Below are 14,337 nucleotides of genomic sequence, written 5' to 3'. Positions count from 1 at the left end.
GCACCCCAGTACATTGTGAAAGATCTGCTGCGTCTGGGAAACAACACTCTTTCCATTTAGTTATTGGTAACCCTGATTTCAATTTTAAGTGGATTTGATCCTGCAAAGGGCTGAGCATCTGAGCCTTATCCAGCAAAGCTGCATAATGCTATTAAGCCTGGGAGAGTTGAGAGATGAAAAGGCAGAAGTTGCCCCGATTGACTGAGGTGAGAAGTGAGTACTGAGCTCCTTTCATTGATGCTGAAGTTATCTGTGCTCCAGCATCTTCCAGGAAACCATGTTCCCCTCTGAAGCAGTAGCATCCTCTCCACCTTTTCTTGGCAGGCAGAGGTGGCAACAGGCTCCTTTCCTTAGAAGTGATGAGTGAAGCACTAGCTACATCTAGACCACTCCTAGAGAGGTTTTGGTACAGACATACTACTCATTTTATTTCTGTGGTCAAAGGCAGACAAAAGAAAGAACGCACCTGCTGCCATGCCAAGGTATCTAGAGATCTAAATTTTCTCAACCCCTTTTTCTTGTGAGGTATTGAAAAGTAGTTGTGTGCACAACCAAATATCTATTCCTATTGTCTTCTGTTTAACACTGTTTCAAGTACTCGCGTAGGGTGTTTTGGATGCAGGACCATCTTTTCTGCATTTTTGTGGGCTAACACTTTTTCTGGTGTGTTAATAGGACAAATTACAGACTATTAAGCATGCTGTGTTTCAGAAGTGCCCCTTACTTGAGTCAGGACCCAGGCAGATGGCAGTGATAGTCGCCTGCCCAAGAAAGAGCATGCCTCAGTCTAGCTATGGCCTTTCTTCTGTCCTGTAGTGCTGGCTAATCCCTACAGCCCCTTTGCCGCTGCTGTCCCTGCAGCACTGGGATGCCTCTGTGGGGAAGCTCTTACCCACCTTTCAGGACACCACCCTTCCACACTGTGGCTCTGCCTCAGTAATAGACCTCTAATAGGAACCCGTGTAACCCATGGTAAACATGATGCAACAGAACTCTCTCTCACCCTGTTTGTTCAGGATGCATTTGCATGACAAAAGACATGTCACTGTGCATTTCTCTTGCCAAACAAAATCATGATAGACTTTTAGGTTTGCTCTGATTCAGGCGTTTTTTGTTTAATGCTGCCCATTCAATGAAACGACCTCTGAAATGAAGATGTTTGAAAGTCAGACTTGACTATTTCCACCTGGCAGGATAGAATACAGCCATATTATTAGATAATGAAAACATTCATTTGCTGTTATCAAATTCTTCATAGAAGCTAAACACATTAGACAGTGTATGCAGACAATACTGCTATAAACCCAGACCTATGAAAGAACTATTGCCATTATGGTCTTATTCTTATCACACAACTTTGGTACTTTAGTGCTTTGGAAAAAGCTGGTACTTTGTGTATTCATTAAATGACTGTATGGTCTGCAAATGTTCCTTATCATGTTTCAGAAATATATAGGCAAAATTATTCTTATGATATACAACAGGAGAAAGCTTCATTGTAAACTGTGGGTGAGGTTTCCTGTGGAATCTCCTCAGGTTTAAATATTGGAAGTCGCATCATTGCCTACTTAATTTGTTTGTGTTTAGTTCATGGATTACAATAAGTGCTTCCGTTTTTAAGCATATTTCTTTTTGCTGCTTATGGTGGTATGGCTCTGGCTAGGTGCCAAGTGCCCAGCAAAGTTGCTCTGTCACTCCCCCTGATGTGTCATGAAGGTGAAGAAGGAGGAGATGAAGGTGACACAATCAGCATGACAGTGCAGTGGCAGACCTGAACCTCTGGCCAAGATGTTACTGTTCCCATCTGCAGTAAGGGAAAGAGGCTGTTGGATTTCCTGCCCTGGGATTTCTATTTCATTTTTTATGTTCTGTGTTTGTAGTCCATTAAGTAATTTTTTTCCAACAGAGAATTCTTCAGCATTCTTATTGTTTCATTAGATTGCCAAAACCTTCTTAGAGACCCAATCCATGGTGCAGACACCTCCCTTTTTCTCCAGACTATTCGCAATGAGTCTTGAGAATTTTGAATAGCCTTGGGATGTTGAAACCAGCATGTTTGTATTACTATGTCTCCTGACTGTTTTTTGGGTCTTGTTTAAGATTAAACAACTATTTAAGAATACCAACCAGTGATCTGCCTTGAGGCCAGATAGTTATGAGTGGCAGAGTGTGTGGGCAAGTACCTAGGAGACTGGGCACTTCCAGTGTTTTGGAACTTCACCCCTGAACAAGTGCAGAATCCAGAAAAAAATAGTAAAATATTTGGAAAATGTGTGTTGTCACCCTGGCAATTTCAAAGAGACAAAAATCACCACTTAGTGCAGGGGCCTGGGCCAAACCTTCCAAGCCCTGTTCAACAATATTCTGTACCCACAAGGGGAAAAGGTCTTTGAATCTGACAACAAAACAACGGGCTACTCCAACCCCTGTGACAAGCACTGCAGCCGAACCAGAGAACCAATCTGTGTCTCTATACACAAGAAGAAATAGACACCAAACCCCTCTCTTTCAGTGAAGGAGGACTAAGCAGAACCACCACAAGAATATGAGGAAGAAGCAGAACAACTTGATCCCTATTCCTCAGTGAGCTGCAGGATATGCAAAATATTTTAGCTGTCAATCAGGTGAGCACATTATTACTGGCTGCTCTGTTGATAGGATGATGTGGCTAGTAGATTGGAATTAGAGAATAGGGAAGCCAAGCAGCTGAGATCACTTGCTAGGGAAGGGGGCATTGGCAAGACAATTTGAAAAGGGGTGCAAGTCCTCAGCCTCTGGAGTCGACTTCTCTCAAGAGTGAAGTTGTTATATGTCTCCCAAGAAAATGGACTACCGTGGAGAGAGGTGTGCAGTACCTGAGGGAATTAGCCATGCTAGAGATTTATTATGACCTGAACCATGCAAAATCACCCACAGATCCAGATGAAGTCCAGTTCACATGTCCCATGTGGTGGAATCTGTGTGTATGTAGCAAAAGACAGGAAAAGTGATGGTGTGTTGGAAAGTGTAGGACCTGGGCATGATGTAAATGGCACAGAATAAGGGGTGGATACTGTCCTGGTTTCAGCTGGGATAGGGTTTGTTTTCTTCCTACTAGCTGGTACAGTGCTGGGTTTTGCATTTAGTATGAGAATAATGTTGATAACATGCTGATGCTTTAGTTGTTGCTAAGAAATGTTTACCCTAAGTCAAGGACTTTTCAGTTTCCCATGCTCTGCCAACAAGGAGGTGAACAAGAAGCCTGAAGGGCGCATGGCCAGGATAGTGCTATTTAGCTTAAAGTGTATAGGGATACAGCTGCTGGAAGTTTCATTGAAGGAGCTTTTTAAAGTCCCGAGGAAGCTGGAGTGTGGCTGGCGGAGGAACTTACTTTATTAGGTCTTTTAACCTTCTTTATACCCTCTTGTGAAAGACTCCCTTTTCAAATCGTGGTGGGATTTTGACGGCTTGGAGAATTCTCCGCTTCCCCATCTGCCCTTCAAAAAACCCCAATTAAGCTGCAAAGGCTTAAGGCCTGACACTAAGATGGCACAGTCTCCATGTTTTTGACAGATAAACACGGAGAAATGCGAAATTATGAGAATTGTGGGTGAGGTCCTGTCTCTGAAGAGCTGTTTCATTGCCTCCTGCTGACAGAATACTGAGGAGGGAGAGGCAAGGAGATCTTTCTGACTGTAGATACTTCTTTGCAGAATGCCTGTTGGAAGTGCTGCTGCAGTGGATTGTGGTGGAAGGGTCAAAAAATGCTTGTCAGCTGCTGCTGGAAGGGAATGGGCAACAACAGAAAGAAAAGTGACTAGAGAAAGGCAGGGGACAGGGAAAGAGCACATCTGGAAGGAGAGAGATAGAAATAAGGTTGTAACTGCAAATCACAGTGACAGAATTTTAACATGAAAGGGTAGAGGTGAGGGAGTACTTATTATTTTCCAAGATAACATTTGGAAGGATTGAAACAATCATTTATACGGTTTTCTATGTATACACCCTTCACTATACTTTACAAACCCCCCAAAATTCTTAAAATAATGCAATCTAAAATATCAATAAAAATAAAAAAATTTAATAAAATGACAGCTTCCTTGAAAAATGGTCAACTTGATTGAATTTTTTTCCGAAATTGCTGATCAAAAAACCTTGAATCATCTTCTTACTGTATTCCCTGGTTTTGCTTACAGCAGTGCAGGAGAATTCCCAAATTATTGTCAATGCTAGTGTTTCCTAAATCTACTCTTATGCTTATTAATTGAATTTCAGAGACCAATTAAAATTTTCCCTACTATTGAATTTCAGTGTTCTTAACTTAATTTTTCCTTGATATTTGTGTAATAATCTCTTGTATTTCTCAAAATGATTCTGCTAATGAACCAGTGTAGAGTTTTCATATTTTAAATATTTATTGTAGATGTAATTGTAACTTGATGTCATTTAGCTGGCACTATACATGTATTTCTCTTTTCATATTTCTTTTAGTTTAGTCTCCCCTTATTGTTTTTGTAGCTTTTCTTTGAACTTAATCCAATTTGTCTATGTTTTTCTGGTAATTAAGTGCTGATAGCAGAAGAGCATTCACCTGTTATGTGAAGAATCATCTCCTTTTATTTCTTTGAACCTGTCTCTTACTAGCTTTTATTAATGACCCCTACTTCTTCTGTTTGGAAAACCAGCAAGCACTTGATTTCTAGCCACCTTCCCACAGGTAGTGTGATCATTTTGCATTTTGTAATCCCTTTACAGTTCATCTATTTTTACTTCAAAAATTAATTGCCTTGTTATTTTTGTGTGGGGAATGTTAGATTTCTTCCACTAGTTGTTTCTGGAGCAGTATAGTTTTCTTTCTTCAGCAATAAAACTGTCTCTGTTTTTCTCTAAACTCCTATTTTTTAATTACAAATTCTTTGCCTAATAACTTTGGCAGTTGTTAATTCTTGCCCCTCATCTACGATATGCACAGAGTTGATCTGTTAAAATAATGATAGTGTGTCAAAGTGAAGATCTTAAAGGAAAAACAGAGTTACAGTTGCCTGGGCAATATTTTGAGACCTCCCTCACTTGTATGATGATTACACTCTTTTTTTTTTCTTTTACATAGGATTCTATCTCACTAAATGCAAAAATGGATAACACCAAGACCCAAAAATTTCCACATCTCTTCCTTATTCCTTAGCTGTATCATCCTTATTTTAAAGACAAGGAAAAATATCAGAGAAAGAACTTTTTATAAGATGACATAACAAACTTTTGCTGACAATTAGGACAATGTCTGTCTGTGAGGAAACTCCCAGCACTGCTCCAGTCTTCAGAGCTGGCCAGAAGCGTGCCTAGGAATGCACACTTTGGAGCGACCGTGCTATAGAAGAGAGCAGTCACATCACACCCCTGAATGATAGCACTTCAAGTATGAAACACCAAAACTGAGGACTGCAAAATGTTTCTCTCTTGCAGGGAGGCAGGGAAATCTAGACATTTCTGTGAAATCTATGGAAGAGTCAGGAATGGAAGTGAGTTCACCTGACTTGAATTTCTGCTTCCTAAACTGCACATCTGTTCTCACCCTGAAGTCCTTCTGCCACCCTACTGTAATGTGTGAAGCCATGTAGAAAACGAGGCAGGGACAGAATCAAGACTATTAATTGGCCTAGTCTGTGGGTAGATAGACTTCTTTCTGTGAGCTGTGTCAGACCAGGGGAATATCAGGAAAATAAGCGTTTGAATGTACAATTTAAACCAAATTGTTCTCCTTGTGGATGGTGGACATTACTCTTGCTTAGGCAAGAGTCCTAATTCTGGACATTTGAAGCTTTGAGTTCTAGATCCCCAAAAATTATTTTTCAAATGTTAGTTTAGGGAAAGAAGGAAGGAAACAAGCAAGATGCATCAGTTCATTAGAATACGGAAGTTGGACTTCTTATTGCTTTTATGTACAATCTAATACTGGTTTATGAAAGTTTATTTAGTCAAACAAAGGTTAATTGCTTCAGATTCTCCCTACTACTCTATGTAGGCCAAGCAGTGGAAGATGATGTGACCCATAACACGCTGAGACCCTGTGATAGACAATATACGAACCCAGTAATTTTTATTGCATTGATTTTAAGGGTATCCTGAGGATGTCTACAAAACCAGTGCTGGTGTCTGTTGGCAATGAGCATGCAAGGGAGGCTTGAGGTGAGGCCAGCTGGTGTCATGCATGATGTGCAGATCTGACATTCTGCATGTGTAGAGCTGTCATGTTGGACTGGCAGCATGTGATTGCTTTCTTTATGTTCTTTCTTTCTTAGTGTACCTAAGTAATGCTATGCTTTCAGCCTGCTTAATACATTTTTGCCACTTAAAAAAAAACCAAACCCTTTCTGCTTCCTATCAAGAGGAACATTTATTGCGATTAGGACAATGTTATGACGTGAGACAAGTTTTGTTATTTTCTTTTCCCTCTTTCATTTCTCTTGCTGCCCTTCTGTGGTGCTTATATGCTCGGTCTGTGCTTGACTTTATGTGTACTTACACATCAGTTTTACAGCACTGCTCCCTCTTGCCTATAAACCAGTGCCTGCTAAGTGAATCCCCTCTTGCCTGCCTTCCCTGAGTGCCTGTAGAGCTGTGTTCAAACTGCTGGAAGGAGCTGCGCTGCAAAAGGAACAGGGAAGGATGAAACCAGTCAGTAGGTGAGTACCAGCCAGTGCAACAATCAAGGAGCTGGTCTGTGTAAATCATGTAGTTATGTAGTTGGTTTTTTTAGTATTTTTTTTTTTACAAAAAAGCAGACACCGTAGTAGCAGAATGGACAAATTTGTGCATAAACCTGACTCAGTTCCAGTTATAGAGTGATTCCCTGAAGTGGTATGGATTTGCTTCATCTCACAGTGGATTATTCTATAATAGCCCAAGTTTTATCAAATGTGAGACAAGAACCTTAAAGCTTTACTGTCAGTGAAAGATTATAAAGGTTCTGGGCAAAGGGACAAAAATTAGCAAGTGATTTGAAAGCATTTAGAAATCAGATGTTGAGGCCTGGTCTCTTACACAGTAGTTGGACAAAGAAACAAAACCTGCAACTACTGAAGACTATTGTAAATGTTCTGTGATAGGATTTGAAGTGAGGTAATTTAAGGAAGTATGTGATAAAGATTATTCCTTCCATAGAAGAATGCCAGGAAAACTGAGGAAATGTTGTGTTCAATGACATTTGTAAAAACAAACAAACAAACAGACAAGACTCTTTCTCTATTTTGTGAACTTTTCATTAACAAGTATTTGTGAACTCCGTGGGTTTCTGCAGATTTTTTTTTTTTTAGCAATGTAGATTTTGGGCATACTTAATAGTTCCACTAATGTGTTTATTTAATTTTTCATTAGTCATGGTTCTACTGCAACAAAAGAACTTGATCTTTTGGCATCCATTAATATTTTTGCTTTGATCCTGTAACCAAATGATGCTAGCCACAAAATTCTTCTAATTTTGTCATAATTTCACTTGGTATACTTATTATTCATTTTGGTTTTGGCATTCACAGCATGGAAACTTAACCCAAATAACCAATAATATCTTTGCAATAGTGTCAAGCAATATTTGGCAATTATTTCGCTGTATGTTTCAGGAGGGTGTTTGACACTGACCCAATTGCATCTGGGAACAACTGTGAGTTTATGAAACCAAGCATGAAATTATAAACTAAGCAACTAGTCATCTCTGGCAGGAACATAGCAATTATAGTCATTCAATAATATGTGGTTTCAGCTGGAAATCAATATGTAACAGGTATGGGGTGAATAGGAGGCCAAATAATTCCTACCAAAGAGGCTAAGAGGGTGGTTAGGCAAGACTTTATGTTTTCAGATTTATGTTTCATCTCAATTTTGTTTCACCTTAGTGTACTTAACAGGATTTTACAGCATCCTTGAAGTCATTCAGCCTGCTGTGGAATAAAAAAAAAAAAAAGTTAATTGATGTGTGTTCCTCTATTTGAGGCCACTGCTATACTGTGTGATTGCAAAGGGAGAGAAAGAGTTATATACAATTTGAGTTTTATGTAATAAGGAACTTTTAAAATAAACTTTTCATCTTTGTCTTGCTAAGTGAAGAAAAGAGATTATTCCAAAACATAGGCATCCCAGAAGTGCAGGTGAGTCTAATAGTTAGGGTAAGAAAACAATGAATTTGTTTAGGAAAAGAATAGTTGATACTACCTGACTGAGGCCAGAATCTAGAAAAAAATTATGAAGTAATGTAATATTAATCTTGATAGGAGGTCTGTAGTGGTTAATTGACGTGTAAAAATTAGCAACGTTTGGGACAGAGTCAGTTCAAGGTATTGTCAATCAGCTCAGGGTTTTAGTCCGGTTAGACTGGATTTAAAATCTTAAAATTGACATGTAAACTAGTCCTAAAATGAAACAAGGATTTAAGAGCCAGGTAATATTGTCAATTTTTTTAACTTACGGGGAGAATGAATATGACATAAAAGGTTATTTGCTGAAAAGATTCATTATATCAATATCAACTAGATCATGGTTTTAGTGTCATTAGTATGGTGGTAGGTGATGGTGTTATTGTTATCATCTTCATCATCATCGTCATCATCATCATCATCATCGTCATCCTCCTCCTCCTTTCTTCCAGCTCCTAGTGATTAAGCATAGTGGAATAGGTACATAATTAAATCTCAGTGGCATTTTCCCGTGGATAAATATACTTGAAGTTTTATTTCACATAGGATTGTCTCAAATCTGCCAAGACGTAAGTCATTGGGTAATTTTCTGTTTCCCATTTAATTCTATGATAACCTGAGAAAAAATTGACTGGGTTGTGTTCTTTTCACATCACTAAAACTCAGAAGTGGAGTGGCAGTTCCACAAAATAAAAATACAGCTTGAACATGAAAGAAACTTCCTGAAAAATCTGAAAAACAATTTATCAGAAATTAAGTATCAGATACTGCACAAGTCCAGGTCTGTTTCAGATTCAAGAGGAGTTCAATTTTAACAGGATCATTCCAGACGTGAAACTAAGCACATTCAATGAATTATTGGTTAGTTTAAGATAATGTATACAATAAACCTTTATGTCTGTCCAAATATGTTTAAAATCAATTAAAATAGCTGTTATTAAAAAGTTTTCAGAATGAATGGGCCTTTCTGATTTGCATTGTAGAGGAAAAAGCTATCGTATTACCCAATAAAACACTTAGCAACCATAATTACTACTGATTGCCCTAAGCCCTCTATTTTACTTGGCAAAAAGAAACATGGAGTGTTGTTGCACTTTCCCTTGCTCTTGAGCCTCCACAAGAATGTCTAGCTAAGCTGGCTAGATGATGTTTTGGCATAGAAAGCATTGCATTTTCTCCTGCCAAATCCAGATATTTCATGTATGCAGGTGAAATGTTGCTTTCACTGGATTTTGGGATATCATTCTCAGCCTCCTATCAACCACATATATTAGGGAAATGGGAAGAACTTGAAATGTCATTCTCAACACGTGCAGATATTTATTTGTGCCACAACCGCGGTTATTGGTTTTCTGGCTTGCAATATGAAAGACACTACTTTAATATGACCTTTAACTTGACATTCAAAAATTGCAGCCTCTACTTTCTTATCAATGAATCCTAAAGAGGAATTATGAACAAGTTAAAATCTATTTCTCTCCAAGCATTCATTCATGCAGGAGGGATGGATAAACAATTTTCACTGATAATGTGAATCACATAATATATTAGTTAAAATGAACTAGTGCAAAAAAAAAGTTCTAGGTATTTTTATTCTTAGCTGCCATTCTTTGTCATAAATAAGCACTTTTGATGTATACTTAGAACCACTTAAGTCTTGCCTTTTCCTTAGCTCAAGAACTTGCCTTTGAAGGTGGAGAAAATGCAATAGTTAGAAACTTCCTAGAAGGGCAAGTTACTTCAAATTAATTTTGCCTAGCCTATATGAAAGCTGAAATTCTTTCAGTAAAATCTAGTGGTTGTTATTTAAATTTCAGACACTGAATCCTTCTCCATTTCCTCCTTAAATTTTCTATGATTGTTTTGTTTTCTCCTTCATGCTTGGTGAGGCTCAGAGTGAATGCAGTATTCAGCTATTCTGACATCCAAACATTTCAAACAGTATGTCTGTGCTCAGAAAGTCTGATTTTTCAGTGAAGTGTATTTGTTCTTTTATTGATACCTTGTTTAATATTGTCCTACCATTCAAATTCAAGTTGATGAATATTCAGAAAATATTTGCGCAGAAAGACGTCCATTTTTATCCTGTCCTGGTGGAGGAATCCTTGCATTAAGCAAATCTATTTTCTTTCGACCCTTCTCCAGTCTGCTGAAAGTCAATGGGCTAATGATGTTGCAGGGACTGCTTTTCTTGCTGCCAGTCTGAGAAAAAGTTCATCTTCAAAAGCATTCTCCTATCTGCAGTTACTTGCACATGTGTCACCTCTCTGCCTGCCTGCGCTGAGAGAGACTTTTCAGAAAAGAGATCCATGTTGACCACTTACCAGTCTCTGATAAATGCTCAATACTGAGATGTAGTCAGGCTCTGTTCAGACTGCTTGCTTGAATGTTGTGGCTGGCCTAACTTGCAGAAGGAAGTTTTTGAATGTATTTGATAATCCAGAGAGATCTTGGAGCTTGGCATGTGGAATTTAATAGTTGCTGTTCTAATTAAAATTGCTGCATCAAAAACCTCTTTGTGAGCAAGCATAGTTGTCTGATGAATGCTGACCTTAGGTGCTTCTTTTGTGAAAATTTTGTCATGCAATACCTGAAATAAAAGTTTATAGTCAAAAGGCATTTATTACAGATGTTTGTAATTGGGCTCAGTACAAAAAAATATTAAATTACCACATTTTGAATGTAAAGATTTGGAAAAACCAAGGTAAACTCCTAAATGAGGTGGATTGATATATTCCACAAGGCAATGCCTGAATTGTGTTAGTTCCACTATGGTAACTTTTAAATGTTATTTTTACATGCTACTCAAAATATTTTATAAGAAGATTTTCCCCAGCGTATTTCTACAGAAACATCAGTTGTCTGGAAAATTACGTGTGAGATGCTTTCGATAAGTACTTTTGATAGGTATTTATCATAACTCTAGGGACATTTATCATACCTTTGGGACATGATTTTTTTCCAAAAAATGGAAGAGAAACATGCCATTTTTAAATGAGAGGTGTAAAAAATCAAAGCAATTAGCTATGATAATTAGGCAACCAATTCACTTCTTTTATATACGTAATTTATGTAATCTTCAAGAACAGTTTTTCTTAGATGCAGAACTGCTGTTATAAAGAAAATATTTGTCTATGACATATAAGCTTGACAGAGAGAAGAGCTAAAAATGTCCCCCGTGTTGTGTTAAAAAACTTGGGCAATACTTGGAAAGATGTGCACTTGCAAAACAGTTACTTCTGGTCTATGAACAGTGCAGTTCCCAACCTGTTCCCAGGTCAGCTCATTGACTTATGCAGACCTTTGGATGGTCCTGAGCAACTTGTTTACTTAGGGAAGATGATATTGGTGGAGAAGAGGTTATAGCAAATGTCTTTGTCTCTTGGAAACTTCAGTAAACCAAAAGTTCCCCAAATGTCAAATAACTAAATTATATATTACTTGTAACTCATAGTCTCCTTGCCTTCTTGTGCCCATTCCCTTATTTTTTTTTTTTGATTTCAAGAAATGTTAAATTACCTGACAATTATTAACTGACACTTTGGAAATATTTATACAAGGGTACCTGTGTTACATAGTCTAGTAATGATAATCAAAAAGATGACTCTTGTACCCAGAGGTGGAGAAAGGTTATAGAGAAATTATACTCTTCTTGCTGAATAATGGGATTTTACAAAAAAAATAAGATATTGAAATTTATAGCAAAATTCTTATATCTGCCAAGAGGACTGAGATTTCCTGAGCTTTTTAAAATTTTTTTTAATAACCAACAAGAAATTTTGGAATGGTAAAAATGATAGTTACTTTTATAACATTGAAACCTCAGGTAGCAATTCTAGTTGAATGAATTGCTTAAAAGAAGTTATTTCTTAACTTGATTTCAAGATTTTTGGAAGAGACTGATGCTGTGGCATTATCTGTCCCTCTGCCACTTTGACACTAATATCTTTTGAATTCCTTGGTCAAATTCAACCAAATTGGAGTTGCCTGTTAGAGTTTCAGTTTGCTTTATGGCCCTTCAAGTCATGTAAAAAATTAGAGGCTGCATGGAAGAAGGAGACTCAAATTAGCATGCTGCTGAGGAAAGGATAGGCAGAAAGCAAACAATATGTTTTACTAGGCAGCAGTGAGCTAAGTCTAACTTTGGACTATCCACATTGCATTTGCTCTCTTGCCTGGTTGGGGTGGCATGATGAGAAGTGATGGTGTCAAGTATGTTTATGGGATGAAGGGAACCATCTTTCATCAGTTCTACTATTCACAGAGGAGCTCATTTGACTGGCATTGCTACAGCTGCCTTAGCTCAAAAAGAGAAGATTTTGAAAACCAATATCATATGCTTTATTAAACTCAAGTCTCAAATAAGGCTATATATAATCATTTTAATTTCTGAGGCTTCACAAGTAATCCTACTTAAATATATAGAGAAGATTTATCATAAGATGTTAGTGCCATTTTTCTTGATTATCACTTACTGAGGCTTCAAAGTACTCACTTCAAAGTGCTTAAAAGCCAAATGTGGTTTTTCTCCTTGCCACAGCATCCAGTAACCTAATAAAAGACAGATTATACTGATTTACTGTGAAGTACAAGGGATAACTGAAATATTAAGATTGGTTTTACATATCTACCCCATAGGTTTGTGAGTTATTCCAGTACTACAGGCAGTGTAGATAATTTTCTATTACAGGTACAGAAGATTCACGGTTTTTAAAAATTATATTTTGCTTTTGTATGACAAAGGGAAAGGGAGCTTTGCCTTCAAACTTGAAGCCACAGGGACTCACACTCATTTGGTATTTCTGCTAGAGGAATCCCTCTAAAGACAAAGTCACTGGAGAAGCACTGTCCTGAATGGGTTTTGGTAGGTGGCCGTAAGGATGCTCCATAGCAGTCTTTTGCCCTCAGAACATAATGCTGTCTTGCAGGCAATCTACAAATGACTGCTGACCACTCTGGTTATGCCTGGTGTACTAGCAGGCTGCCTTAGGCCACTCTAAACTCCTGGCCATTCTTGGATGCATGCCTGGTGTCCCCCTTTCACTTCCTCTGTAGGGACAGAGACCTTCCGTGGCACCCTTCAAAAGTCAATCTAGACCTGTTCTTTGGCTTGTCAGCACACTTTAGGTCACCACTGAAGCTGTGAATTTCACTGTTTGAGAAAGTTTCAGTAGCAAATAATTTTCCTTTAGGTGAGAACCTAAAGCTCGTGGAGGGCTGTGAAAGGAAAAGCAAAGTCATTTCATTGTAATGTAACCTGACAGTCAGCATGATGTGTGCTGAATGACTTGTGTGGCTGAAAGAGTTAGGCTGATGCACTTTGAACTCACTGAAGCAAGTCAAGCATCAGTTAAAAATGGCAAAGCTGTCTTGCAATGGCCAAACGTGTAAGATACGCTTATAAAAAAACCCCCATGGCTATGTCATAACATGTAAAAATGATAAGTTTAGTGGTGTGTCTGTTTGCAGTTAAAAACTATTGAGATAATCCTAAAGTCAAAACACCAGTACAGGTAACTCAGCCTTCAAGATTTTTGTTCTCAGCTTCACGTTTTCCCCCTTGTTAGGGTTTAGTTCCATCTTGGCAAAGTGCTGGAGCAGCTGTGCTATAGGATTAATTGTGCCACCCCTAGAAGATGCTCTGTATTCCACCAGCATTTTCAGGTAGCTGTTCAGTGAGGATGGGAGGAAGAGTGGATCTGCAAGGATGTGAATAGAAATGACAGCAGAAACCTATGGGACCAGTCTGCAGTTCATGTTTGGATACTCTTCTGAGTAATGACTCTCTGTGAAGGAGAAAAGGAAGACAGGGCACAACAGAGCTGATAGATCCCTAAATTGACTAGTTGGTATGACAGCTGCTCATGGTGCCTGGCAGATTTGTATGTACCAGTAATGGACTAGTCATGGAGCATATACTTTTTTGAATATTACAATTTTGAATACCTCTGTGAGACATTACTTTTGTTATTTCTTTTATGGACCTCTTCCATCTCAATGGCCTGGAAAAATAAAAAGTCTTCTCCACTCGCAATGGGAGGAATGGGTGAATGATGAAGACACCATGCAGTCCAGACCATTTTTCCGAAGAAAATGATGCATAGACAAATTAAGTAATCTCTAATGCAGGTATCTGTGGCAACATTTGGAATGAAGCTCAGGTATGAGTTAC

At 38.2% G+C, this 14,337-nt stretch overlaps 1 long non-coding RNA gene across 1 annotated transcript; it reads left to right on the top strand.

Moving 5' to 3' along the window:
* The first annotated feature begins 2,422 nt into the window (after positions 1-2,422).
* On the top strand, positions 2,423-14,119 carry LOC116793463. Its single transcript, XR_004359496.1, has 6 exons — positions 2,423-2,624; positions 3,693-3,792; positions 5,443-5,498; positions 6,002-6,069; positions 6,518-6,662; positions 13,821-14,119. It is a non-coding gene; the product is annotated as an uncharacterized LOC116793463 (long non-coding RNA).
* The last annotated feature ends 218 nt before the right edge of the window (positions 14,120-14,337 follow it).

This window comes from Chiroxiphia lanceolata, chromosome 1, assembly GCF_009829145.1.
Source record: "Chiroxiphia lanceolata isolate bChiLan1 chromosome 1, bChiLan1.pri, whole genome shotgun sequence".
Taxonomy (NCBI): domain Eukaryota; kingdom Metazoa; phylum Chordata; class Aves; order Passeriformes; family Pipridae; genus Chiroxiphia; species Chiroxiphia lanceolata.
This window is presented reverse-complemented; position numbering and strand designations above follow the sequence as displayed.